This window comes from Enhydra lutris, unplaced genomic scaffold, assembly GCF_002288905.1.
Source record: "Enhydra lutris kenyoni isolate GAN:26980312 unplaced genomic scaffold, ASM228890v2 scaffoldscaffold16, whole genome shotgun sequence".
NCBI classification, from domain to species: Eukaryota; Metazoa; Chordata; class Mammalia; order Carnivora; family Mustelidae; genus Enhydra; species Enhydra lutris.
This window is the reverse complement of record NW_019154100.1, coordinates 28,590,434-28,616,422: the sequence shown is the minus strand read 5'-3', so window position 1 is coordinate 28,616,422 and position 25,989 is coordinate 28,590,434. Positions and strand designations below refer to the sequence as shown.

At 40.5% G+C, this 25,989-nt stretch overlaps 1 protein-coding gene and 1 pseudogene across 1 annotated transcript in view; one reads left to right on the top strand and one right to left on the bottom strand.

Annotated features, from left to right (window-relative positions):
* Window positions 1–25,989, bottom strand: part of LOC111147321 (cAMP responsive element binding protein 5) — a 351,699-nt gene that overhangs the window by 183,548 nt on the left and 142,162 nt on the right. The gene's annotated exons all lie outside the window — the stretch shown is intronic.
* On the top strand, window positions 15,471–16,140 carry LOC111147197 (annotated as a pseudogene).

Sequence of the window (25,989 nt, the reverse complement as noted above, 5' to 3'; positions counted from 1 at the left end):
GTTCCTGAAACATCTTCTGGAAGGTTTTGAGGGTAAAGTAGATTGACAGATGCTAAGCCTGCTAGAGCAGATCAGGACAATGAGAGGTAACCAGACAGGAGATGGACAATAAGCAGGAACAGTGCCACTGCTGTGGCAGCCTGGGCAGTAACAGGTTTCAGTAAATAAATAGAAGTCAGTTCAGGAAACCTGCACGGTCTTTTCTTATGTACTTTAAGGGCGGACCACAAAAGTCCCTGGTGGGTCTCTGTCTTTGGGGTCTTAGAGATGAGAGATATCAGATCCACTCCTCCCTGGCACCCCTGAGAGATGAGTTGATAATGTTAACCAAGATCATAGTAGTGATAGAATGAGAGAAAGTCCCTCCTCTGAACTGGGAACATTCTCGATCATTGCAGGGAATAAGAGAGAAAGGAATTACTGCTGCATGGTAGCAGGTAGGTAGGAGCTTTCTTGTGTCATTTAATTGGTCAAATAATCCTGGAAGATAAGCATTAGTATATCTACTTTATAGATAAGAACTAGACTCATCTCCAAACTCAACACAGTAATAGCAGCCCTTTCATTTCATACTAAGCCACATACAAATTTTGATTTCTTAAACAGCCAATATGTACCAGGCACTATTGTAAAAATGATCTCTGGTGATTGCCCTGGTTTGCCTCAGGCTGAAGATAAGCCAGAACATCTTAGCCACAAAGCACAGAGCTCTTGCAAAGGATGTGGCCAGAAAAGGTCTGGGGAGCACTTCAAAGTTGCCATGAACTTGATCCTTTCCCTTTAATCTGGGGATGACCGTAACTGTATAGAAAAAACCCTTTTCACATTTCAAGAGACAGGTCATGGGAATTACAATTGGCCATTTACATGAATTTTATATATTTCTGAGCCAAGACCTTTCAGGGTCTTGGTATTCAGATTTAAGCCAAAAGATTAATTTAGCCCAGTGTTTCTTAACCATGACCTCACATTAAAAAAAAAAAGAAAGAAAGAAAGAAAAAAAGAGAAAAGCAAGCTGATGCCTGGGCTCTACCCCAGAAGAAATGATTCAAACTTTCTGGGGGTGGGGCCCAATTCTTTTCAAGTCCCTCAGGTAGCCAGAGCTGAGCCACACTTTAAACTAACGGCCTGCGTGCCACCTTATCTGATACAAAGATTGAAGCTCAAGCTGACTTGAAAATTCAGGCTGATCTTCCATTTTGAAGGCTGGCTATCAGAAACTCCAAGCTGACAATAACAAGGCAACTGCAATGGGGATTTTGGAACGAGTGCCCAGCAGTCGGGGCAAAAGACAGGGAAAGAAAGATTATATGAACTGCCATGCTAATTATGGAAAACCAGACACTCTGGCAGAAGGCCAAGGGCGTGGCTGAATGTAGAAGGGTGGGGAACAGGAAAAATTTTAGGAAATTAGAAATTTTAATAACCTTGACCGTCAAGGGTTGCAACTGGATGCTGCATTGTTTCTAACTTATTGCAAGCCTGAGAGCAAAAACAGATGAGGAGAGAAACCCTTGTATCACATTCTGGCTGCTTTTCATTTCTCAAGCTTAGGAACAGAAAGGAAATGAAGTCTTCCTGGGGCTCCTTTCCCCCAATCTAATTAAGAGCCCCCAAAGGCTCCCATTCTGAACACCAGGGGGAGTAAGACACATTCAGCCTCCTTCACCAGGCCTTAGAACAGGAGAAAGAACCTAATTCTTGGCTTATTTAGATCCCTTCTTGAATAGGCTCTTCCTTCTCTCTCTGGCTAAAGATGACAATCTACTTGTATTCATTTAAAAGAGCAGGTAAACATCCTTTAAAAGCAATAAAACCCAATTTCTTGGATTTAAACCCCAGAAACAGCACTTAGGAGCCGAGTCACCATGGACAGGTTACTCAATGTCTCATGCCTCAGTGTTCCTGTTTGTAAAATGGGCATAATTATCATAATGCATCTCATAGGATGGCTGAGCAGACTGATGGATAGACACACAATGCTTGGAACAAGGCCTGGCATATAGTTAGCCGTCAATGAGGATTAGCTAATGCAACTATCAAAGAGAATACCAGGAAATTTCTACTGAAATTCGAACCCTTCCATACTCAAATCTTTCCAAGGATTTTATATTAAAAACCATACAACTCAAATAGTAAAGCCAATGGAGTCTTTCATAAGAAATGATATTTTAAGGCAGAAATGAGTGTCATTTTTCATACACAACAAATGTTACGTATTCTAGTGGTCTATAATAAGAATATACAGAAAATAATGAATTACACTCTCATAAAACAGCTACTATGTATTTTAAATATAAGACAGTGCACCCCCAAAGAACAAGCTACTAAAACGAGTACACCATAAGGAAGAAAGACAATAATCTGTTAGGATATCATTATCATAAACTTTCCCCAGAGGATGTAAGAAATTAGGTGAAGAAAAGGAACATATGGTAATGACAACTTATATACATTTTTACTCTGGCAACAGCCAAGAAGACTCTAACAGTAGTTATTTCACTAAAATGCATGTACTTTTATAATTCCACAAAATTGTTTTGATTGGAATAGATTATCCTCCATGATGCTACATCATTTTAACAAAATGAGAGGCCAATAAGGAAGCCCAGAGTCGATTTTCCTCACATGAAGACTGATGGCACATTTTCCATGGATGGAGGCCACGGGATAAACACTGCTGTATCAAACATTCCTAACGATGAGGGAGAACTCCACTTGCGTGTTTTTTTGTACTAGAGCACATAACTTTTTTCCCCTGTGGATCTTCAGCGAGGCAAGGCAGTTGCCTTGGCTGTATGGAATTCAGCAAACAGAAATGCATGACCAGTGACCACACACTTGCATCTGGATGAGGTTTTGGCTGACTGCGCTTTGGGATTTTAACTCCAGCCACTAACAAGGATCCCCTTCTTTTTGACTATATAAGTCAACTCTGAGAACCACAGGGTAGCGTGAATGTTTTTGTAGTCTTTCCATGTCTACCAAGCACTGAGAGTGTAGGTAGCAGAGATCAACTCTCTGGTCCTCTGTACTTCTTACAGCTGGAGGTACCAAAGTTTCTGGCAAGAAATCAGAATGATGAGGGAGGGGCATCTTTAAAAGAGGAGTGAAACTCATCCTTTTTGCTGTTTCTTCCGCCTATGTGGGGAAAATGGATAAAGATACCTAACAGAAAGACACAGTAGTTGAAGCATGGCCTGAGCCTGGGCTTGGATCCAGGTCCATACCTATAAACCCTGTAACCTGGGATCAGTTTTTGAATCTTCACAAGCCTCATTTCCTCATCTGTAAAATGGGGTTAATAGCAGCCTCTTCTTTACAAGGTAGTCATGGGAATTAGAAGAGACAGTTTATAAAGCTTTATCCTAAACTACACCCAATCTTTAAATCTTCTCGAAACACCTATGAGGCAGACACTATTGTACTCATTTTGCTGTTGGGAAACCGAGGCTCAGAGACATTATGGGCTGGCCCACAGTCACCCAGCCAGTATGTGGAGGAAGCTTGGAACTTCTGCTCCAAAGTTGGTGCTCATCACCACTGCCCTTTGTACTCACTGGCCCTTATCACAAAATCCCAGGAAGTTAGAACTAATAGACTCTGCATCTGAACCTGCCTTTCCTTTAACAGAAGAGGAATAAAATTAAGAGCTATTCAGTCATCAGGCCAAACTAATCTTAACTAAATTCGAGGGTAGAAAGTATACAGGAAACCAGTCCTTCAGACTCTTTGCCCAGTGATTTTTCCTTTGTTGGCTCATATTCCCACAAAGGAAGGAACAAAGAGTAAACTGACAAAAACGTACAACTTATACACTAAACTTACAAGAATACTGACTGGGATAAGACAGAGGTAGAGGGGTAAAGAAGGAGCCAGAAAGACTCCCTTTTTGTACAAAGGCTGTTAGTTTAGTATCTTAAGATGTTCACAAAATGCAGTATAAAAATCTAACTGTTGAACTGCAAAAAAGGTGAGATTTCCAAACCTGTTATTATTAACCATTCATTTAAATATGTTAGCAAAAAAAAAAAAAATAGGGTTTAGCCAAACCAAACAACAATTCGCTTTCTCAGGTGTATAGGCCACGAATTCCCACTTGTTCTTCCCTGATTCTGACATCAAGTATACATACTCAAAAACTCAAAAGAGTAAATTAAAATAAATGAGTTACTAAATGCTTGCTTCTTTCCTGGCTTCAGAATTCAGACAAATTAGACCTGTGGAGCATAAAGGATTTTTTATTTAACTGGCCTCAATATTCAATTTGCATTTCTGCATTAGTCTATGTATTTGAGAATGCTTTCTCTATTTGTATGAATTTAAAACTATCCAGTTTAGATTGAATACCTGCAGAGGGCAGTATGCCGTATTTATTTAATAGGTGGATCCATAGAATTCCTACTAATAAAGGTGGTAGTTACCATCATCACCATCTTCACCATCATCACCATTGTTCTTATCTGATTCCTGGGTTTCAGGCTTAGAGAAAATTTCTATTGCAACATTGCAAAGTAGGAAATAGGCATATAATTTTTTTCTCATTATTAATTGTGTTCATTTTTTCCTGACTTATTATTTTGCTTATACCTCAAGAAGCTCTCCCAGCTCCACACCACAAAACTCCTTTACTATGTAAGATGTTGGCACAAAATTCTGCCATACTGTCATTTAAATAATTCAAAACATTTTAATACAAAATGTAAAGACCGATCACTACAGAAGCATGGGCAGAGGAATCAAACAGAAAGAAATTTCCTCACTGAGATATGTTTTCACTCACACTAGTCTGTGGTCAGAAACAAACACTCCCTGTAGAATCTGTTTCTTTAAGATTCTAAAAATAAATTGATCTGTAAGTGACTTTGCTGTAATACATACAGTGAGTCAGATCAAGGAATAAGAGCCATTTATAGAATGTGAACTAAGCGCTGGCCTGAGACACCAGCTTAATCCTCACCAAACAGAGAAGAAGCATGTCAGGTTGGGCAGAGTTTGATCTGTAACGTTATTCTGAAACACAAGGATTCTTTGATTATATTAGAATATGACCAGAGGCTGCCTAAGGTCAAAACATTTGGCAGCAGGATGAACCGTATGCGTGGCTGTCAGTGTCCATCCATGAGCACACACTCGGACCCATACTCCCTATAGATCTATCCATCATCCTAGGCATGTAGGGAGAGACTATATTCGGTGCAGGGGAACAAGTTGTTATCCCATACATGCTCCTATAAAGAAGTATTTGGGAGTATTTTGACTTGCATTGCACAATAGTTTAGAGTCAATCATGTTTAACCATAATAAGTCATTTAACATCTCTGAGCCTCATTTTCATTTGTAAGATGTAAATAAATACAGTCCTGATCTCAGGTTGATGGAGGCTTCAATAAGGTGATGCATATAAAGCACTCAGTACACATAATAAAATTTTAAGAAATGTCAGCTATAATTCTGTTCTTTTCAGCCCTGGCATTGAGAGGATGGTATGGTTTCCCATTGCTTTGGGTGCTCCTTGATTTCTAGAGCATGTCTTTAGAGTCTTGTAAGGAGCCAAGGCATGTCGGATGACTACAGGTTAGTAAGGGTTCTCTCACCCCTCCTGCACAGCTGATGTAATGAACATCAGTAAGGGATGTACAATCGGAGGGAAGAAGGGTATGGGGCGGGGAGGTGCAGAGAGAGAGAGCATGAGAGTGAGGGAGGGGCATTGGGAGGGGAGTAAAGACAGAAAGGGGGAGAGAAAGGAAGAGAGAAGGTCTATGTGTGAAAGAATTCATGTCAGGATAAGAGGAATTTGTCACTCTCTTCACCTGACTTTCACTCATAGGCAAACATGTCAACGTTGCCGGCACACAGATCTCAAACCTGGCACAGCATAAAAAGCTACACTGCAAAGACTATGACTTCATATCACAATGTTAATCATTGACCTCCGCCTTGGCAATAAGATCTGCTTTGGCTCTTGTACAATCAGAATCCACCTGAGACTTCCTAACCCTCTCCTTGATAGTGAATTGGCAGTGAGTGTTAGGAAATTGCACGCTGGTATTTGGATGAGTCTCCTCCATTGATATAGTTTATTTGGATTACAGGGTCTTCCTCAACTAAGACAATAAATCAGCCATTTTCACTTTCTTTTCACCTCTGGATACATGTTGCCCTTAATACATTAAGTTGCAGTCAGAATTCACACTGTTATGACGACACCATCCTGTCTTTCAGGTGTGGTTCCAGGGTCACAAGGACACTTGCCTCTGGAACGTTGACTTCATTGCACACCACAGACACACTCTGCTACTCAAGGGGGTGAGATCATGGTGTTGAAGTGAATTTATCGCTCTTTTAAGTGAATGGGTTTGAATTCAATCTACTGACCTTGATTGGGAGGCTACTGATGCAGGCTGCGTAAAACGAAACAAGACAAAATAAACAAGGGAAAACCACAGCGCATGCAGCTACTTTGTTCAGAAGGTGACACTACTGAAATTGGTGTGTGAAGGTCTTATCACATGGAAGTCTAGAAATAACTATGACCTAAGCATGGGGGTAGGAGACAACCCATTTAGAAATGAATGGACACATTCCATTGTAGCTGTATAGTGGTTAAAATCTATTTTGGGGCAAAAGGGAGATTGTAAATACTTTCCTTTGTTTGTAACTATCATAACACAAACTTTCTGGCTCTCAGCATTTTTCAGTAACCCTGCATTCCAATAATAGTTTACACACCACCCGACCAGGCAAATATTCTACCAAAAAGGCAGTAATCCCTGTGACTCCTCTGAATCCCCAGGGCTAGCTAAGCCTAGATTGGACCTCATGAATGGTCTTAGACGGGACATCCCTAGGGGCTTCCCCAGTCTCCATACACAATTCCAAGGCTACTCAGTTCTGGGGGCTCTCGGAAGATGCTGCCTTATTAGGACAGGGAAATGTTCCTGTCATTCTGAAATTGTTTTGGAAGTAGAGATTTAGCATAACTTTTTCAATTAGTATTCAATTCAAAATTTGGGACTAAGTTTTGGTGGAATTCCTTTTAGGGATTTCTCATTGGTTTTGTAAAATGTTAATGCCAGCAAGTACATCATGTTCAACAGCATTTCTGTGGCAGAGGATACGGCAATCTCTATAGACACTTTCAAACTCTAAAGTGTTTATTATTGAATTCAGATCAATCTGGTCTCCTTCTTCTTGATCATGATGGCTCTGGATGCCAATAAGAGGGTCAAAGTGGGAGGAGCCTGGAGTCAGGTATGGAAAAGTGAAGAGAATAGGAATTTTCTGAATATTTGACTCCTAGTCTCTCTATAAGGCCAAATATAAATTTTATCTAGAAATGTCAAATACTATGAACAACTTTATAACTTAAGAAGATTCTTTCTAGAATCAATGATAATCTTTCATTAGTCACCAAGCTTGTGTGAAGACCTGGAGATACCAAGACATGGCCCTGGAGGGTATGGCTTCACGGAAAAAGGGGACACTAAAATTAACAAGTCAGGAAATGACAATGTTGGTGAGGATGCAGAGAAAGGGGAACCCTTCTACATTGTTGGTGGGAATGCAAGCTGGTGCAACCACTCTTGAAAACAGTATGGAGAATCCTCAAAAAATTGAAAATAGAGCTACCCTACAACCCAACAATCACACTACTGGGTATTTACCCTAAAGATACAAATGTAGTGATCCAAAGGGGTATGTGCACCTGAATGTTTATAGCAGCAATGTCCACAACAGCCAAACTATGGAAAGAGCCCAGATGTCCATCAACAGATGAACGAAAAAAGAAGATGTGATACACACACACACACACACACACACAATGGAATGCTATGCAGCCATCAAAAATCATGAAATCTTGCCATTTGCAACAACATGGATGGAACTAGAGGGTATTAGGCTAAATGAAATAAATCAATCAGAGAAAGACAATTATCATATGATCTCTCTGATATGAGGAATTTGAGAGGCAGGGCAGGGGATTGTGGGGGGTATGGAGGGAAAAAATGAAACAAGATGGGATCAGGAGGGAGATAACCCATAAGAGACTTTTAATCTCATGAAACAAACTGAGGGTTGCTAGGGGTTGGGGGAGGGATAGGGTGACTGGGTTGCAGACATTAGGAAGGGTATGTGCTATGGTTAGTGCAGTGAAATGTGTAAGCCTGATGATTCACAGACCTGTACCCCTGAAGCAAATAATACATTATATGTTAAATAAATAAATAAATAAATAAATAAATAAATAAAAATAGAGTTCTCCTATAGCACTGCTCACTGAGATATTCATTATAAATGGAAACACCTCTTCCAGGTGGATTTAGTTATTGAAGAAATAAAAGGAATTTCTTACAATGCAGCTTTTCTCATCAGATGGTTCCCCAAAAAAGACTTCAACAATATCAACATAGAGTGCTCTGGAATAGTTATTTTTGGCATTTCCAAAGAGTAGTTTCCTTCTATTCTGCTACCTCAATAACAGAGAATAAATCAGAGACTTGGCATTGACTACTCCACTGAGCTATTAATTTTTAAGTCTTTCATTGATTGAGTTCCAACTATATGTTTGATGGAGACAACTCTTATTTATTGTTTAAATCAAACAATAATTTAAGCCAACTCATCAGTTTAAGATATAATATCAAAATCTATTTGCTATTGAGTAGGATTTAGTTTAAGATGGAGGCTTCCCAGGATCCAAGTCTGAGGTCCTATCCTACAAATGCTATCAGAAGACCAACTATTTGGGTACTCCCCTGGTAAGGTACCATGGTCCTATTACTGATAAATTTGTACAAAATAACTTAATGCCTTTGTCTTCCTCTCTAATTATTTCTTTTGTTTGGCCTCTTAATTAAACATTATCAAAAGGTCACTAGCCAATTCTGCATCTAATTAAAAAATGTACTATTAGGCTTACATCCTACCAGACTTAAGAACAGACCAATTCTGGGAGGATTATATGAATAGCCATATTGGAACATATTATTCCCTATATTTAGAATCAGGGTCAGACCTTCCCAATTTTCACAACCATTTAAATTTTTTTTTATTTTATTGTTGTAAGAACACTTCACATGAAATATACCCTCTTAATACACTTTTAAGTGTACTATTATACTTTATTACACATTATTATATATTATTATTGCCCCTTATTACACATTATTATTGATTATAGGTACGATGTACAACAGTTCTCTATAGCTTATTCATCTAGCTTAAACTGACAGTTTACACTCATTGATTAATAACTCCCCATTTCCCCTTTCTCCAAACCCCTAGAAACCACCATTCTACTCTTTAATTTTATGAATTTGATCATTTTTAAATACCTCATATAAATAGAATCAGCAGTATTCGTCTTCCTGTGACTGGCTTGTTTCACTTAGCATAATGTTTTCATGGCCAACAAGTATATGAAAAAGAATGTTCAATGTCATTAACTATCAGGGAAATGCAAATCAGAACCACAATGAGATATCAGCTCACATGTGTCATGACTGTTATTGCCAGAACAAAACAAAACAAAAGACGACCAGACAACAAATGCTGGCAAAGCTATGGAGAAATAAGAATGCTTGCACCTTATAAAAACCACAATGAGATACCACCTCACACCAGTCAGAATGGCTAAAATTAACAAGTCAGGAAATGACAGATGCTGGCAGGGATGCAGAGAAAGGGGAACCCTCCTACGCTGTTGGTGGGAATGGAAGCTGGTGCAACCACTCTGGAAAACAGCATGGAGGTTCCTCAAAAAGTTGAAAATAGAGCTACCCTATGACCCAGCAATTGCACTACTGGGTATTTACCCTAAAGATACAAATGTAGTGATCCAAAGGGACACGTGCACCCGAATGTTTATAGCAGCAATGTCCACAATAGCCAAACTACGGAAAGAACCTAGATGTCCATCAACAGATGAATGGATCACGAAGAAGTGATATATATATACAATGGAATACTATGCAACCATCAAAAGAAATGAAATCTTGCCGTTTGCGATGACATGGATGGAACTAGAAGGTATTATGCTTAGTGAAATAAGTCAATTGGAGAAAGACAACTATCTCCCTGATAAGAGCAAGTGGAGATGCAACGTGGGGGGGTTGGGGGTAGGAAAAGAATAAATAAAACAAGATGGGATTGGGAGGGAGACAAACCATAAGAGACTCTTAATCTCACAAAACAAACTGAGGGTTACCGGGGGAGGGGGTTAGGGATAGGGTGGTGGGGTTATGGACATTGGGGATGGTATGTACTATGGTGAGTGCTGTGAAGTATGTAAACCTGGCGATTTACAGACTTGTACCCCGGGACTAATAATACATTTTATGTTAATTAAAAAAAAAAAAAAAGAATGCTTGCACCTTGTTGGTGGGAATACAAAATGGTGCAGCTACTATAGGAAATGGTATGAAGGGGGCAGGAGGCACCTGTATGGCTCAGTCAGTTAAACATCCAACTCTTGATATTGGCTGGGGTCACGATCTCAGGATCATGGGATGGAGCCCCATGTTGGGTCAGGCTCCATGCTCAGCATGGAGTCTGCTTGGTTCTCCATCTCCCCCTGTCCCCCACCCCCACTGCACTTGCTTGCTTGCTCTTTCTCTCTCTCCCTCTAATAAATAAATAAATCTTTAAAAAAATTGAAGATTTCTCAAAAAAGGAAAAAAAAAAGAACCACTATATGATTCAGGAATCCCACATCTGGGTATTTATTCAAAAGAATGAAAATCAGGATCTCAAAGAGATATTAGGACTCCTATGTTCATTGTAACACTATTCACAATAGCAAGAATGTGGAAACAACCTAAATGCCCATTAACAGATGAATGGATAAAGAAAATGTGGTATACAATGGAATACAATTCAATCTTCAAAAAGAAGTTAATTCTGCAATATGCAACAACAAAGCCATATTCTTTTCAGAAAAAAATTAACAATATTTGAGCACTGACCAAAGTAAATACTTCAAACGCCTTATTTCCTTTAAGCCTTATAAACACTTATAAAGTTAATTATTATTATGTACCCATTTTTGAGGTTAGAAAACAAGGCTAAGAGCAACTCAATCATTTGCCTAAGGTTTCAGAGCAGTAAATGGTAGAGCCCACACCTGAGCCTATCTCTACTGGCTGTAGGGAACTTCTGCTTGTCTCTGAAGATTTAATCTCTTCAACTGCAAATCTTTTCAAATCTAAAGACATTGAAACAGTAACTTATTCTGAATTTTCTAGAAAAATCTATGAGAAGATTGTAAAAATTATTTTTCTTATCTATACAAATTAAATATATCCCTAGCTCAAACTGTAAGGGATGAATTATCGTGGCATCATAAAAGTTATTGTTTTGAGTCTCTTCATTAAATCAAGTCCATTTTATAATGATGGCTAAATTATGCAGAAGTTTACAAGCTGTTGTCAAATCTCATTCTTTAAAACATCTCTTGCATTGAGGCATGAGGATGAGCTCTGAGAAAAATAACGACTTGCTAGAAACTATGAAGGACAAGAGTAACTCATTACATCTGTATTATGGTCTACAGATAACACTAATTTTATAACTTTTTTACATGAGATAGGAAGAAGAGTCATTATTTAATACAGTGGAGGTCCAGAAGGGTACAACTAGCCCAAAATCACATTTACAGCACATGACCACAATCCAGGTTTTCTAGTACTGTGCTCAGTGCTGCTTTCTCATGAGCCTCTGCTCCCCACAAAACTTGGAAAAGCCCTCTATCCCCAAAGTTCTCTTTACTGTCATTCTGGAGGAACAGAGACAGGTTTAGATATGTGGTTTTCTCACTGAAGAGGATGGTGTCTGTCTCATTGTAGAATGACAGGGGAAAATAAACAGGCACCAAACAATTTTCTCCTCAATAGCTTTTTTTAAATTCACCCTGTTATATTAGGCCAATGAGTGAGAAGGCATTGTCCAGCAGAAACACCTGCCATTGGGGAACGTGCCCTGTGATATCCAGGCATCTTGTTTGCTGGGCAAATGGTAGATTTGGAGAACCTTTCCCTTCTAGACCTAAATTAGGGGCCATCCAGTACAATCTTCGAGCCATGCTGGCTGAATTCAAATTTTATCTCTACAATTCACTAGCTGTGGGTCTTTAAACAAGTTCTATAATTTCTCTGTGCCTGTTTTCTAAGGGGATCAACAATGGTCTACCCCACAAGACAATTTAGGGGCTTCAATGAGATAAATGTAAAGTGCTCCTGACAGGACTTGGCAACGGGCTCAATGAGAGCAGTTATTTTTATTATCTTAACAAATGAGCCCCTCAATGTCTTTACCTCTAAATTGAGAAGGAAAAATCATGTAACAAGAATCAAAACAGATTCTGTCTTTGTCAATCATAAAACACTGTGCATCTAGAGAACGAATGCCATTGTTTTGAAGAGAAAGTTGCAATGTCTGAGCTATACCTGTCTTCTGACTGCATCAAACTGAGAAAATCATTTATATTCTCATCTCCTGACTGACCCTGTTGGGAGATTGTGAGGCAGGAGTCAAGAAGTTGGAGGTGTTGTCTGGCCAGGGTGGGTGCTCACCCAAGGCTTGATGGGGCCTTCACCTCCCAGGAAAAGGCTCATGATGTCAGTAGATTGCGAAAATGACATGCTAACTTTGGGCAAGTTCAGTAGGAGTGCAGATGATACAAATGAGGGTAAACTTTAAAAATATCTCCTTTTTCTTCAGCATCTTGGTCTCACCCAGTGACATACACATGGATTCCAAGCTCTAATGTCTTCAAGGAAGACCAGAGGCCAAGTGGGGAGAGCTGTTCTCTGCATCCTTTCCTGGCTTACTGTATGTGCCCTGACTGCCCCCTTCAGTTTTCCAAGTTCAGCTTCAATGCCCATCTCCTTTACTAAGTTGCCTCTCAATCCTCCCTATAGAACTAATGTCTTCCTACTGTGTCCTCATAAAATTTTCATTTGTGTACCTTTAATGCAGGGCTGTTAAAGCTTGCTTTGTTTCATAATGAGTTGTACAAACCATCTCTGCCCTATTGGCTTGTAAGGAGCTGCTTCTAGTCATCTCTGTGTCACAGTGACACCTACACCACACGCTGCTCAAATGAGCCACTCAATAAATATTCATCAAGTGAGTAAGTAAATATTTGTTGGTGAAAATTAAATTGAATGAGAACTTCTTGGCCTCCAGGAAAGACTCTAAATTTTTTTAAATGGAGCATTGCTCTTTTCTCCTCCTATCCCTGTTAAGGTTGTTTCATAACACTCTCTGCCAGGAACAGCTCCTATTAGGAAATTATTAAGTGCCAGGGGAGCAGCACCTTTTACGATTAAGTACTGGGTGAAACTGTGGAGAAGGGAGGCCCCCATTTGCCCCCAGTTTCAGAGGCAAGGACTGTTGATTTTATTTTCGTGCTGCTCCTGCCACATGCCAAGTATTATTCAAGTGGCGGATTTTGGAATTGTGTTTTCTGCTTTCCTTCCCCTGAGCATCCCCTCCTCATGGTCCACTTCTACTCCCCATGCCCTGGATGGAATATAAGGCACATAAATGAGAAAGCAGAGTCCACATTTCTTATTTGGAACCTGGGACTCTGTGGTAACTAGACTTCATGCTTACTTCCAACCTGTATGCAATCAGTAACTGGGTGAAAGCAAAAGGTAAGGATAAGTTTAGAATGGGGAGCACTGACTGGATTTTTCCTCTACAATCTGAGATTAACTTTATCATGTAAACAACTAATAGGAGTTCTCCAGATGTTCTTCTAAATTGCTTTTCCCTCTCAGGGATGTTATTAAATATCCCCTATGTTGGCTCTGCATAGCAAAGACACTTTCCATGGGGAAAATTCCAAATTTAGCTTTCAAGCACATGGAATCATTCTTTCCATGGGGGAAAATTCCAAATTTGGCTCTCAAGTACATGGAATCATTCTTATGGATGGTTTTAGTAGACTTTCAAGAATCCCAGCATCCTTTCCTCAACTCCCTGAAATTCAGGCTAAAGCTTCAGGAATGGTACCTCAGGAGATCCCAAAAAGGTGATTGTTCACAATGCCCACTCCCAAGTTTTAGACTTTATAGGGACTTAGATAGTATAAACTGTTGTTTAAAGAATAAATAAATAAATAAATGAGTGAATTAATGAGTGGATACATCAGACAGTGCGTTATTAGAGATAACATTTTAGCCCTTCTTGGTCATTTGATTCCTAAATATCCTGACATGGACTCACATTTTGTTTATCCTAAATGAAAATCACAAAATGTTTCAGTTGAAAGAAGGACCTTAGTGGTAAGCTCTTAATACACAATTTTTATTTACTTTTTATTTTTTTTAAAGATTTATTTATTTATTTATGAGAGAGAGAGAGAGAAAAAAAAAACATATGCAAGACAAGAGGAGGGGCAGAGGGTGATAGAGACAAGCAGACTCCCTGTAGAATGGGGCTCAATTCCCAGGACCCTGAGATCATGACCTGAGCCAAATCAAGAGTTGGATGCTTAACCAACTGAGCAACCCAGGCACCTCTACACAATTTTTAAGAGTCAAGGTCTGATTTGTTCAAATGCCACTAGAAAAAAAACTGCTTCTCTGATCAACACATAGGTGTTGACCACCAACTTTGAGGAATCAATTAAAAGTTTGTCCAACATTAGATCTCAGAGGTAGAACCAAGACCTCCAAGACACTGGCCTCATGCTTCCTCCTGCACGATACTTCCCTTTGTAAGGAAAGAGGTGTTTCTGGGTACTTATTAAGTAAAAGGATAGCTCTCTGACACTAAAGTTAATGGGACACAGGCTTTAAGAAGTTTTGCAACAGACTTCAGGGTAGCCACAGAGTTGTGGGTAGGTTCTCTTTATAGAAATATTCCAGCTAATAAATGAAGAAGGAATGATGGAATTAGACTTCACCAATTTGCAATCTATAAAGAAACAATGGGTCTAGACAAGGGCTATCAGTCACTGCCAACAGAAAGACAGAGAATTGGTACCTCCTGACAGAAGTACCACTCCATATCACCCATGAATTACTCTTGCCAAAAAACCAAAACCAAAACCAAAAACAACAAAAAACTGAACTGGACTCTAAAGCAATTCTAGAAAGCCAGTAATTACAAACTTATAGAAATACAAAGGAACTTGTCAAACTGACACCATGAAAATGGAATCAACAATATTCAGAACGTACAAAATCTATAGGCTCTTCAACAAATCAATTGCAAGGAAAATCAAGATGAGGGGGACATGGATCTGGGATTTAAAAATGTCTTAGGAAACATGTTAACCAGTTTCAATGTATGGACTAAATAGTTCTGATTAAAATAAAGGGCACTTTTCCTCTGAGAAGACACCAAATGACAGAGGTACACCAGTGCTCCTGGGGCCTTGGAGTAGGAGGCAGTGGCAATGTGGCCTAGATCATGGGGCTTGAGGAAGCAAGACCAAGCTGGGTCACCTGGGCAAAGGCATGAACACATGGCTATTTAACCAAGAGGATATCTTTCTTTTCTTCTTGCCCATCAAGGAGTCCTAAATCACTGGCTTCTTCCTGGGGATGTGCCTCAAGGATAAGGTTTTGAAGATATGCCCATGTCAGAGCAGATGTGCGCTGCCCAGTGGACCAAGGTCAAGGCAACTGTCACCATCTGCAACTACTACATGGCCATGTTGGTTGGTGTTAAGTGCGCCAAAGGGGTTACTACTGCTGTGCTTGGGGCCGTCGCCCTGGCCACGCTTGGCTCCTGGGGGGATAAGACAGTTAAGTACCACACTGTCCCTGCAAGGTGCCTGCCTCCACACTGAGCACCTCATCCCCACCTCGGGGGCACCGGCCTCATCTCTGCCTCTGTGGCCAGGAAGCTGCTGCTGACGGCCAGCATGGATGACTGTCACACCTCAGCCAGGGGCTGCACTGTCACCCCAGGCAACTACATCAAGGCCACCTTTGATGCAATATTTGAGACCAGCAGCTACCTCACGCCTGACTTCTGGAAAGACTGTGTTCACTGAGTCTCCCTATCAGGAATTCAATGGACCTCTTCCTTCAGAAGCACACTAGAGTCCCCCTGCAGAGGCCCCAGACAACAGCTGTGGCTACCACTGTAGTGTTTTATACAAAACAACATAAAGTGAATTAATTTTTTTAAAAAAGTAAAGGGCGAAAGTCCTATGAAACAATCAAGGAAATCTGAAAGGTATTTTAAAATATTACAAAACCACAGGTAGCTTTGTAGGTGGAAAAATGGTATTGTGTTTCCTTTTCCTTAAAGAATACTCACTTTTTGTACCTACACGCTGCAATACCTAGGGGAGAAATGCTATGATAGCTGAGATATGCTTCCAACAGCCTTGCGGCAGGCTGGAAGTGAGCAGACCCACCAATGATACATGACTGGCAGTGAGTCGAGAACTCTTCAGTCGGGTGACAGGTCTATGAGGTCATTATCCTTATTTCTGTACTTAGAGCATGTTTGAAATTTTCCATAATTAAAAGATTTTAAAGGGGTTTTGTTCAGAATTAGAACTAAAAAATAGCTTTTGCTCCATTGTTAAAAGATAAACAAACCTGAAAGGCAGGAAGGGATTTCCCAGGAAGTTCAGAAGCTTTTTGGAAATGCAAGGGACCCTCATTTTGAGTGGGGCATGAGGAATCTCTCAGAAGCGATAATAAGAACATCCAGTCTGTTTTGACCGAAGCCAGACTAGACCAGGACACGGGATCTGCTGTCAGTGAGGGTGGTATCTCAAGGGAAAGTGTGGATTCACAGACTTGGTCTCAGTTTCACTACATTATGGGTAATAAAAGCAGCCTAGCCTCTGTATGTTTCGACTAACTCAGAATAGGACATCGTGAACTATGTCTTCGGCAATGGAATGAAAAGATCATTCCATAACCGCAAGATCAAAACCCAAATGGAGGGCACCAGTGCCTGCCATCTGAATGAGCTTTAAAATACCTTTGTCCTTACCCCCAAGATAGAGCATTCCTAAAGCAGATCTGAATGCTTCAGGCTGGCAAACAGCCTCTCCAGACTGCAAGCTACGCCTGTAACTTGGATGCATTGGCTTATGCTTTAAAACGGTTATCTATGACACTAAGCTGCCCCCGAGACCATTTGTCAATTACTGCTGGGATCATTTACTAAAACTGACATTTAACAACCTAAAGAAATAAATAAGCCCATGAATGCCCAAGGTGCTTACGCAGACACCCGCTGGCAAGATTTTGTCCGAATGTCATGAAATCAAACATGTCATCAAATATGACAATTCCCTAAAGGGACCCTAGGGCAGGTAATGACCAGTAATCAATGGGTCAAATCAAAGCACAGGGAGGGATCCCAAAGCTTACCTCTGCCTTTGTCCTTCAAAAACCCAATCAAGGGCGCCTGGGTGGCTCAGTGGGTTAAGCCGCTGCCTTCGGCTCAGGTCATGATCTCAGGGTCCTGGGATCGAGTCCCGCAGCAGGCTCTCTGCTCAGCAGGGAACCTGCTTCCCTCTCTCTCTCTGCCTGCCTCTCTGTCTACTTGTGATCTCTCTCTGTCAAATAAATAAATAAAATCTTAAAAAAAAAAAGTCAAATGCAGCCATCATTTTTCATTCAGTTCACATAAAATAGAAACGATCTTTAATTCTGGGAGTAGGGATGATGATTTGACACCTATGAGTCATAAGTGGCCCTTTGTGAAGGGTCTCATGACAATGCAGTAGCTCACATTGAAGTCTCAGTGTGTCTGACACTCTGTTCCCAATGGTACCTTATCCTTGCTGCATCTAGGGCAGGCTTCTAGGCCCTGGCCTAGGGAGTGTCCTCATTCTCAGACCCAGTATCTTGCAACGAGTCTTAAAAATTCTTAGGCACTCACATATTTGCAATGAGATTATTTTTCAAGGGGAAACATATATTTTTAGTTATTTGGCCAAAATGGGCAAAACGCTCCAACTATTGAAATAGTGGGATCCCTCTATGTCATTATTGCTTGGCTAAGGCATAGGAGTGAAGAGTGTTTCCTTTGTCACTCCAATGAGCAGGCCCACATTTACCAATCAGGATACACTATAGTGGATGTCTTATAAGACCCACTGGGCATCAGAGGTAATCCCAAATTCCTGCAGACAAAGAGTGGCTCCTTTTCCTATAATGACTGCATTTGGGGAACGAACAAAAACAGCCAAAATTTTCAAAACATCTTTAAGAAGGGTTAAGCACCCAAATCCCACTAAACAATAATGGGATTTGTGTATGAAACATTACACTCTTTGAACATTTTTGAGAAGGCTACTCTCCTCTTTCCCCTCCGACTAATAACAATTCAACGTTATTTAACATAATCCTACTGACAGGTAATTTCTGACACGAAATTTATTACTGGCTTGCCCTTTGAGGGCATGTTTCACTATTAATGTTTCCTTTTAAAAGCTATAGCATACATTAGATTCACAGACAGAGTTTCCCCATGTTTTCCTTGGAAACCCCTACTTTCTGTGGTATTTTACATTGCCCAAGTCTGCTTTAACTCTGTATCCTTACACACACACATGCACACACACACACACCCTCCCCCAATGTCCAGGTATACACTTAACATTGAAGCACTTTGTTCTACCATTATTAGGTTTACCTACAACTGAACAAGCAACATTAGTAGAACATAAATTTAAATCAGTTTGTCCTGTACCTGAGTATGCAATGGAATGAGCTAGAATTTAACATGATCACACCTGAAAGTAAGAGCTGCAGATTGTGGATATTATCCATATATGGCCAGAAAGACCCTGCAAGCCGGTACCCTGATTGGTGCTTTGAGCCCTTCACGATGCAGGACATACGAGACTTTCGGGAACACACTTATGATTCTGACTCATTCAGAGAAATGGTTTTTTATCGAGTGAGTCAGCATGAAGCAGGTATTTCCCTACCTGTGCTAACCATACAAGGGCATTGCTACCTGGAGGGTTAGGTCATCTGCCCTAGGAGGAAACACACACCATCTCTGCTTTTTCTGGAACTGCTTTACTGGCATCATGAGCTCATTGGCTGGAGTTGACTATGTGGTGTCCTTCCTTTGAAAGGGAGGCATTATCTAAACGACTCCCTAGCTAGCAAAGCAGCCAGGGACAAGGGAAAGGAATATTCATTTGTTCATTCACAGATTATTTACTTATTCATTTGTTATTTCAGGGAGGTCAGTTTTATTGAGCTGTAATTTACAGGGAGTAAAATTCGCTCTTTGACAAATGCAGACAGTCCTGTAATACCACCACAATCAACACAGAACAGTGCCACCACCTCAAGAAGTTGTCTTGCCCCCTTTGTAGTTAACCCCTCTCCCACCCACCATATTTAGTTTTAAATAATACCAAGATAACTTAGGACAGAGCCATGAATTCACCTGCGGGTCGATTCATGGACATCCTCGTAACTTATTCTTAACCCAGTGGCAGGACTTATGGGTGACAAGCTTCAGAGACCCTCCATAGCACCAGAAGACTGAGAACCTTTCGGGGACAGCAGCTGACTTACATGTACCCTAATGATAGCCCATTTCTGTAGAGAATCACAAGATCATGCTACTTGGTAAATTCTTAGCCCTCTAGTCTTCCCCTAAGTTTAAGAGGAAAGACCAAGTTCCCCTCAGCTTCTCCCCTAGACCAAATGCTAATGGGAAAAACTGGAGCACACGTACTCTCTCCCAATCTCGGCCCCCACCTCTCTCCCCACAGATACACACATATTCAGTCTCTCTCTCCTTACACACATACACCCCCCCCCACACACACACACACAAGAGAAACAGAGGCAACACATGAAATTGCCAAAACAGTCTGTCCTCCAAGGTCGTCATTAAATCTCCAAGGCTACGACTGGCCCTTCCAGGATGGGGGATGAAAAATCCCCCATCCCGAGAAGTTGGAACTGATCCGAGGTCCTCGCACATTAGGGAAGAGTTAAAATCCCCAGGTTGCCGGGCCATTAGCAGCTCAGCCATCCATTTTTCATTTGAAGGAACCTTTTTAAAGGTTGAAGTCTTATCTTCGGGAGGCCCGTAAATGCAGTTCTTGTGTTTTCATTGGGTTTATTTAGCCTGGGGGATTTAGGTCCCTCTGTTGAGGCAGTAAATTTTCCCCTTCGTGTGAATGTATGTGGTTAATATACTTAAAAATCCATCAGGCTAGGCTAACAAAAATGCAGCCGCCTTTACACAGCAGTTTTTGGCAAGGATGGAGTCACTCAGGATGGCTGTGCAGTGCTTATAATTGAATTGTGGTCACTAAGCCGAATGCTATCAACTTCTGTAAAAACCCAAAGCCAGATACCTCTGAGCACACCTTTCACCACCTTCCCTATGGCCCCTTCCCCTTGCTGCCAGCTCCCCCCATTTACCCAGCTGGGATACAGAAAGAAACCCAAGACGAACCACTAGCAGACACAGCTACAGCCTTTAAACACATGTGCCATGAGAGACTGAGTGTGGGACCTGAAGACAGCTGAAGACCCAAGAGTGTGGGTTACATGCTCTCGAGGCCAGGGAAGGAGGAGATGCTCATGACAAGGAAAAGAACAAAGGTCTACTAGGGTACCCTTAGAAGACTTCCAACTCTTGGTTGAGAACAATGCTAACATTTAGCCATCTGAATCAACACTGTCTAACACTAGGGGCACAGATCCCAGGCCCCTCAAAATTCCTCTCTCCACGGTAACCTCATACAACCTATAGGCCGTTAGCTGACCTCACCCCCTTCCACCTCTGACCTCATGTACGCGCCTCTCTGCCATCTGCCTTCCTGGCACTTGTACCAGAGCCCAGTCGACCACAGGCTGGAGTGCACGACAGCTGTGGGCTCCAGCCAACGTGCACGCAGACTTCACAATTCGGCCACCGCGGCTGCGGGCAGCCGACCAAACTACCACCACACACCCTAGGGCATCAAACTCAACAAGCTGGCCTTGGTTCCTGACATACTGGAACCAAAAGGTGAAAAACAATTCGTTGAATAAAGGCGGGGCAGGAGGAAAGGGAAAAAAACCTTCCATATGACTCTCCCTAACCTAAAGACAAAAGCATACAAAGTAAAAATACATGCAAGGAGACTGTTCTAAAAAACTACCTTTGGGCATCTGGGTGGTGAGTCGGTTAAGCATCTGCCTTCACCTCAGGTCATGACCCTGGAGTCCCAGGATCAAGTCCCACATCAGGCTCCCTGCTCAGCGGGGAGTCTGCTTTTCCCTCTGCCCTTCACCCTGCTTGTGCTCTCTCTCGCTCACTCTTTCTCTCTCTCAAATAAATAAAATCTTTAAAAAAAAAAAAAAAAAGAAAGAAAGAAAAGAAAAGAAAATTCAGGCTTCTATTTAAAAAAAAAAAAAACACCTACCTTTTTCCCTATGCTAAGGAATAGTGAAATATTTCTAATCCCTCCCAGGCATTGCAATTATTTAACAAATAGTATTCTAAATGGGCACGTGCTAACTGTAACAATCATCCCAAGGCTCAAGGTGTGCATACGCCCATCCCATATGCCCTGAAGAAGAGAGAGAAAGCACTCTGGGCTAAAATACCAACCAAAGCAAATTCTGCTGAAAATGAGCTCCTGAAGTTAAAGAGCCTAAAGCAGGTGAGGCCAGGGCTGAAAAATTCAACAAGACAGACACTAGAAGCAGTGCAAACGGCTTCAAAGCAAAGACATACTGTCCCACAGAACTAGAACCCATAAAGAAAAAAACTGAGCCATGTCTAAAATGCATGAGTCACAAGAACATGCATTTTTCAAAAATTAAACATACAACTTAGTACTCAAGAACTACCATGGTAATTCACATTATTGCTGCTTACCATTCACAGTGGTTGCATAATTACTTCAGATCTATGTTTTTCGAAAACTATCTGCAAGGCTATTTAAAGTCATACCTCTGACATCCTACTTTAGAGGGTAAGCTCCAAGAGGAGTTATCTGACTTTCTTATTATAACCACAGGTATAGCAGGATACACAAGTAGGTCAGGTTAGGAATGAATAGTAACGACTATTATTGTTAATTAATATTTATGCCAAAAATTACAAAATCTCCCCCTTTAAGTTAAGCTAATTTAAGAGGAAATGTAGAGATCCCATTCTTCTATATATGAGCCAGGCCATACTTAAGCTTACATATAACCAATAGTCTCTATCATTAACCTTTAATGACCTCTGGATTACTCATATGTCAACACATGTCAAACCGTCAGGTTGGCCCCTATCCTGAGAGATTTCAGGGCCCTAGTTTTAAGAAAAGCTGTAATGGCCTCTGAAGGAGTAAACAATGAAATATGATTTTCTAAAATAGTTTTAGGTCACCTATGTAAGTCTTGATACCCAGGATTCTAGCAAGTTCAATGTGCTGTGCTATGGAGAGGAAGAAAGGACAGGGGTCAAGAAAGCAGTGAGACTGGGATTGCTTTAATATGAAGTTTAAGAGCAGCATCCTTAAATTCTAACCTGGCTCTGACCATAGGCTAGTTAGCAATTTCAATTATATCTTATTTCCCCTTTAACATTCTCCTCCTCACACCAACCTCTGTTTTAATAAATAATATAAAACATTTATGTTATTGTCAAAAGGATCTTTCTGGCATTTTACTGCTGAAGTCCTATCTTTCCATCTATACTCCTCTCCCCCCACCACTATCAAAAATCACAACCAAAAGAAAAGAGGAAAAAAAAACCAGAAAAGCTGAAACACGTAAACATACATAAGGGGGAAAAAAGCATTCCTTGTCCTGCTTTGTCTTAAAGAGTGAAGAAAGACACAAAGAAACATGAAGGGCCAAAGGAGTTTGAGAGTTTGCGTGTGGTGCCTGTGTGCATGTGCGTGCATATGTGTGTGTGTGCATGTGTGTGTCTGTATGGTGCAAGAGGAAGCCATGTAAGATCTCTCAATGCCCTAATGTCATGATTAATAAACAAAGCTCACAGCCAATGACATTACCCAGGAAATACCATGTCCTGTGCTGTTCAGTGTTTGTTTCAAAGGGCAAAGTCTGGAGAAAAACAAAGGAAGCCGGAGGGAGGAAGAGAAATGCAGTTTAACTGTACTGCTGTGAGCTCTCAAAGCAAGCCAAATCCCAAGTCTGGCTTTTTTATTTCATTAACAAGGAGAGTATCTTTTCAAGTATGCACATCATAAAGAAAAACCTATGGGCACTGGTCTTCCTTTGGGTAAGTCGGGGTCTTGATCATTTCGTGGTTTTGCAAATAAAAAGGCATTAAGCCACTTCCCTTCCGATGCATCAGACTTCCAGAGTTTCATCCAAGTGAATTACTCTGAGCAAGTAACTGAGAGTCGTGTGTGTCACTAAAACTCTGAGATCCACCTAGTTTAAGGTCTCCAGATCCATAAGGCAACAGTTAAAACGGGTATTATTTTCTCAAAAAGTAAATCCACGCTCTTATTATGAATTGGATTGTCCTGGCATTTTACTTCCCCTAGAAGTCCCTAGAAGGCCTCATATGCCCCCAGTCCGTGTAGGTACGCACTGCTTTGCTCCTACTTAAAGGACCCCTGTACAACTTCTGCCTATTTCCCCTTACATTCAGCCTCGTGTCCCTGCATTTTACATATGTCTAGATTAGTTTTATCCTCACACTACAGGTGTTTTTTTTTTTTAATCTTTTTGGCCACTTCTCATCTATTTCGGCCCTCTCACTCCCCAACCCTGACACCAGCCTCTGGCAATAACCAATCTGCTCTCTGTATCTCTAGGGTTGGTTTTCCTTTTTAGAGTCTGCACTGAAGTGAAAACACACAGTATTAGTCCTTCTTTGTCTGGCTTAACTCACTTACTTTATTGCCCTGAAGATCCATTCATGTTGTCACAAGTGGCAAGATTTCCTTCCTTGTTAAGGCGGAAAAATATTCCAGTATATGTATCTGCATGTGTGTGTGTGTGTGTGTGTGTGTGTATCTTTATACATTCATCCATCGATGGACACTTATGTTGTTTCCGTGTCTTGACTATTTTGTAAATAATGCTGCCATGAACATAAGGGGACATATACCTTTTTAAGCCTCAGGTATTTTTAAATAGTAGTCAAAGGGTTGTCATGTAGCTAGAACATCCCTGAAACGGGTCCAGCAAGATAATTAGAAAATCACTTTATATTTGCCTCTAAAGTCTAACTAGAGAAATCATAACCTAGTTTTTCAAAAGGATCATTAAACTTGTCACCCAATAAACCGCTATTTCTGACTACCATATATGAGTAACAGGAGATGGTATTCTTAAGACAAAAGAAAAGAGGAAAATGGGCATATGGACCATAAAGACCACGCTCCATCTATCAACGTCTGAGAAGGTTTACAAAGAACCAGTTCGGACTAGGAACATTTTGTAATGGAGAGGCTGGGGGCAAATGAACACGAGCCAAGTCTGCTTGTTGAGAACCCTTTTCCGAGGATGAGCAGCTATTCTCACGCCAAAGCTGAGCAGGTACACCGGATGTGTCTTCCGGAAAGGTCATGAAAAGGTGTGCAATTTCAATGAGAGGACATGGGGATAACTTCTTAGGTAATTATTCACCCTTAGCAAGACAACAATGAAATTAATATATTAACATTTTTATGTCAAAATAATAGTTCTATCCGCAGGCAACGGATATCTTGAGGAGTAAAATGTAAACACCTCTAATTAAGTAGAACAATCCTGTTTTGTGATATACATTATCTTTTGGTGGTATTGCATGGACATCTTCACCTTATAAAACATGAAAAGTAGTTGTTACTATCAAAATATTGCCCCAAAATATTGTCATGTCTTCTGCACTAAAGACAAAATTAGAGGACTAGCAGAGAATTGGCAGTAATGCTTTTCAAATTGCATTCTCATTGTAATTTTTTAAAAATCAACTTTATTGAGATTTAAATGACATACTATCAAATTTATTTGATTTTGAAAATTTAATTTGTATTAAATTGATTTAGTTAAATCTAAATTTATTTGACATTTATTTCAAATGTACAGCTTCTGAATTTCAGCAGGTATCTACACTTACATCACAACTAACACAATCAAGATGACATTTTTGTCACCCAAAAACTTCTCTCCTGCACCTTTCCTGCCAGCTTTCTCCCAGGCTACCACTGACATGCTCTCTGTCTCTACAGAGTATCCTGCTTGTTCTAGAATTTCATGGAAGTAGAATCATACCGAATGCATTCTTCTGTGTCTGGCATTTCTAATCTCCATTTGCCAAACCCAATATTTTGCCCAAATCCCTGTGCCTTTCACTCCTGCCTCTCATTGTCAGGAAATCAGCTTTGACTCTGATAACAAGAACAGAAATGGACAGATGCCACTTTTGAGAAAGTTGCTAAAATAGCAGGAAACAAGGAGCAGGAAGCAGCAAAGGTCAACTCCAGTTCATTTCCTTTTGGGTATTAATTTTAGCACATTGTTTGGGTTTCCCCAAAAAGATATTTTTGGAATAAGGGAATTCCAAGCATGAAGGCCAAAAACAGAAAAGAAGAAGACCCTTTGGATGCTCTTTCCCACACATGCCTGGAAGTGTTATATCTTTGCAAAGAGATGCAAATCTTGCAAAGAGATGCAAGATTAATGCTTGATGATAAAATCAGAAGGCAATTTGTATTTTCTCACAATATCTAGAAGAATTTGGCCAAAATACAAAAGTACAAAGCAATTTGGATTACTTATTTCTGAATCTACCAATACTCTTCTCACTTAAAGTAGAATTCTCCTGGGTTTACAATTCGAAATTTTCACTTGCCAACACTTAACATCAAACATGAATCATTCCTTTTTCTTATCAGGACCACTCAAGGGTATTTTTGGGTGTGTGTGATATCCAGTTCTCTCTGGACCTGATACTCTTCTATATAAACCATCCCAGGATTAGAAGAATCCAAATTATCAAAATTATTAGGCTAGTCCTTTTCCTGATGTTCTTTAAGACCTTCCTGTATATCTCAACCTTTTTTTTTTTAAATAAGAG